The sequence below is a fragment of the Helianthus annuus genome, chromosome 4 (genome assembly GCF_002127325.2).
Source record: "Helianthus annuus cultivar XRQ/B chromosome 4, HanXRQr2.0-SUNRISE, whole genome shotgun sequence".
NCBI lineage: Eukaryota > Viridiplantae > Streptophyta > Magnoliopsida > Asterales > Asteraceae > Helianthus > Helianthus annuus.
The window spans coordinates 135,929,589-135,933,631 of record NC_035436.2 but is presented as its reverse complement, the minus strand read 5'-3'; the positions used below and the strand labels follow the sequence as shown (position 1 = coordinate 135,933,631).

The following is a 4,043-nucleotide window of genomic DNA, read 5'->3' as shown; positions in this document are numbered from 1 at the left end:
ACTTTTAACAAATCACAACCTAAATCGACCAGCCTGTTTTGTCACTCATGGTAGATACCTTATGTCTTGGGTAAAAACCATTTGTGTTTACTGAATTCATCTTTTGAATTTGTTTTTACACGATGAGTTTTGTAGTGTGACAATCTGATTAAATAATGGCTTTCCCTTGGAAGCATTATGTTTCGACATGCGGAACCCATGCCATTCTTCAAAAGAGTCCTAAACCTTTCTTTCATTTAGACGTACCGTACTGAATTTGGGATTTAAAATCTGTTTTTCGTGAAATGTTGAAATCTATATCTCTAATAAAGCAAACCATTGGGGGACACATGTCACCCAATGGTGCAAGCCAACTAAGCATCCACATAGGCAATGAGGTGGCAAAACTCAAATGATAGGACATGTGGCATTGCTCTAAGGCCAGGATTGAGAAGCTTCTTTTGTACGCTTTCTCTCTCATCTCTCATCATTCATTATGTTGACCCTCTCTCTCCAAAGTTCATCCGCATTCTAAACAAAACCTAGATCAAAATTCCTCTGCCTCTTTATCTCTCTCAATCCTGTGTTAAATCGATCTTCAAGACGCAATAATCTTCCACTGACGGTAATGTTTGATTTCTTTCGTCATGTTATTGATCGATTATGTTTGAATCGTTCGTTGTACTTTGATTTCTTATGTATTGACTGTTATGTGATGATGTATGAAGTTATTTTACATGATTTGAAGATCGATTAGGTTATTCCTTTTTTCTTAGGGTTTTAATAGCCGATATCATGTTCTTTGTTTATATGAGTTTGATTTTCACCTTTGGATGACATCAGTGAATCGATCTTTATCTCTCTCAATACTCTGCGACAATCTTCAATCGATCTTCATATCCGAATACCCTACTATTCACGGTAATGTCTGATTTCCTTGATCTTCTTATTGTTTGATTTTGTTTTAAATCGTCTGATGTTTGATGCTGGCATGTTTTGTGTCGTTTGGAAGTTAAAGGTTTCGTTTTCCCATCGAACTTGAAGGTTCATGATGTTACTTTTTCGCCTTTATACTCTGATGTTGATTCGGTGGGGCCTTGTGATTGGTCCGATAGTGATTCTGCCGAAAGCAGAGATTGGGAGGTGCTCTTGCTTGATGATGGTCCTACAGGCGATGAGGTTAGTTGATTAACGGCACTTTGAGTTCTTCTTTAACTACATTTGTTGGTGTATTCTGAATACATATAACTTTGTTACCCAAAGTGATTTGGATTTAGCAGATTCTGAATTTATGCTTTGTCTTAACGACGAAAAAGGCTAATTGTTGACAAATTGTAAAAATTCTTCTTGGCTCATAAGTTTATTAAATATTGATGCCAAGACTTCTGTTCTATGGTTATCTTATTCAATGAAAAAAGGTATATGATGTTTGACCCTTTTATGTTCTCTTCTTCGTTTTGTTTTAAATTCGGTTATCAATTTGCGCTTCTATAATATACCTGTTTTCAGTTCTTGATTCTTAATTTCTTATCAAATATAGATAATAGATTCATCTCATTGCCTCAGGATTTAATGGTTAAAAAACTATAGAAGCATTAATTTTTTTCAATCATTTGTTCAGAAATATACGTATGAAATTACTCAAGGAAATAAGTGTTGGTTCAAAACTTTAAATCTCAGGAATGGTTTTTAATCTGATGAAAAAAGTTGATCCGTTTAGGGTTGCTCATGAAGAGCCTGATGGGTTGTCATGATTAGAAAAAAGACACATTTTGGTATGCAAACTGCAATGAACAAATTACAGATTATTAGAGGTGATAAGTTTACCAGTCACTATTTAAACATTCATCTCCTCGCTGCCTTTTACAGATCGTGTTTTCTTACATTCTCATTTTTCTTCAAAGAACCTGAAATGTTTCTTCTATTATAAGTATTTAATAATTTGTTTATTATGAGTTTTGATTTATTCTTTTATGTGGTCGAAGCATGAATAGATCTATCTATGTACAATAAGCCATACAACTGGTAAATATATATAGAATTCATTCAAAATCAAAGTTTTAAGCCGACATGTTGTTTCTGCATGCTACATATCAATTGAGAACTATGGATTAATCTATCCAGCAGTTTTGTTAAAAAAAATCAGGTTTTTTTGGCAGTCATAGGTAGGGGCTTCAGTGAAGATGTAATTGACCGGGAGCTTCGGTGCGCCTGAGGTTCGAATTCTCCGTATAAGTCTAATCCTTCTGTTTTTATAATTAGTAACGTTACTTAAAATGTGGCTTTGCCTTAATTGCCAAAAAATACTTTCGTAATGAAAAGACATTAAATAAAACAGAAAAAAGATGTAAGCCGATCTCGAATAAAAAAATTAATACATGCTTTAAATCATGACTGTACAAATACATGATGAAACAAAATCCAAATAATTCGATTTATGAAGTTTTTATTTTATTTTTCAAAACTTTTGTTCACCTGACCACTATACTTGATGCAAATGATCATGTGTAGACTGTAGAGTGTTTTTTCAGCACACATGCTATTCAAAATTAGACAACCATCCAAAATGATATGGCAAATTTCTACTTTTGTTATTGCAATGTGAAATGATTCTCAATTTTTGTTACTGTTAGGATGCTTGAGTTCAATGGCTCCCTCACCGATGTTACTTTCTCTAATGCCATGAACACACGTCCTATTTTCAGGTCATAGTAAATATGGTTATTTTCTAGGTATCTTTGTTAGCGATTACTTTCTAAACTTATTAACTTGGATAGAATGAGCGTCCTCTGTTTGTACCACTGTATGCATTCTGCAATTCATAATTTAAATCCACAAATGTTTTCTTTGTGATGTCTCAAAAGTTGTGTTTGGTATATTGTAATTTGTAAAAGTGGAAGCAAAATTAGTCTTTTATGTTGTGTTTGGTTTATTGTAATTTATAATGATTGATTCATTAAGAAAGTTAAAATTGCAAATCTTGTGACTTTTATAGGCTGGATAAGATACAAATGAAATATATGCCCAAATCACTTTACTCCCTGCAGATGTAAGAATTTGCTTAATTTAATTTCACTAAAAGTTTAAAAACTAAAACAAAATCATGGTTTTTGATCTATATTTTTTTTTCTCATTTTGTGCAGCAAAGTGATCCTACAAGTCTTGATGAATGCCTAGCCAACCTCCGCAAGGCCAACCATACACTCTTTCTGCAAAGTCTTCATAACTTCAGATATGAGCAGACATGGTGGGTTTTTGGTGCTCTGAAAGCACCCAACCGAGTGCCAACCTGCATTTGTAAACTTGCTTTTTTTATTAATGATTTGTTTTATTTATGTTTTAGTTTTACTGAATTTATATGTTCAGGACATGACTCAAGCTACTCCTACCCAAGACTTATTAGCCCTTGATCTACATGGCACAGAGTGGAAATTTAAGCATATCTTTATGGGTCAACCAAGAAGGTATCTACTTACAACATGACGGAGTACCTTAGATACTAGCAAGAGATTAGTGCTTGGGGATTCAATGGAGATCTATAATACTCATGAGTTGGCTTTTCTTATTTATTAGGCCACTCGGTTCACTTAAGTTACGTTTTAATGAGTTGTAAATCTTTATAGATTTATCCAACGTTGGATATTAATAAATGTTTATTCTACGATGTTTATTTAGGGTGGATGGATTTGAATCAAAATAATATGTTTTTGGTTGAAGCCCGCGTATTACGCGGGCCTTAACCTAGTTATATATAAATCTATCTGTTATAAGGGGAGGGGGTGGTCACTAGTGATAAAATTTCATCACTCACAATATCCAATCATGTTCCGCCATGTCGGCAACCATTTTTCCATCACTCACAACTTTTTTTAGTGGGGGTGGTCATCACTCACCACCACACCCAACAATTTCCCCCCAACCAACAACTACCCTCACAAAATAATATCATCACGGCGTTGAAAAAATCACGGAAACGTGTTTTCGTTAAACTATCACGCGTTGAGGTTACAGTGGCGGTGGAAGGTTTCTATTTTCCACGCGTTATTTTTTTCCTATCACGCGTT

The 4,043-nt window shown here is 34.2% G+C and overlaps 1 long non-coding RNA gene across 8 annotated transcripts; it reads left to right on the top strand.

Moving 5' to 3' along the window:
• Nucleotides 1-435: 435 nt before the first annotated feature.
• On the top strand, nt 436-3,649 carry LOC110936830. 8 transcript variants are annotated; one of them, XR_004891812.1, is made up of 8 exons: nt 436-604; nt 823-900; nt 992-1,158; nt 2,139-2,208; nt 2,613-2,684; nt 2,975-3,028; nt 3,123-3,226; nt 3,346-3,649. It is a non-coding gene; the product is annotated as an uncharacterized LOC110936830 (long non-coding RNA). The 8 variants fall into 8 exon arrangements; XR_002590311.2 differs by having other exon boundaries at nt 437-604; nt 2,139-2,195; XR_004891813.1 differs by lacking the exon at nt 2,613-2,684 and having other exon boundaries at nt 438-604; nt 998-1,158; nt 2,126-2,195.
• The last annotated feature ends 394 nt before the right edge of the window (nt 3,650-4,043 follow it).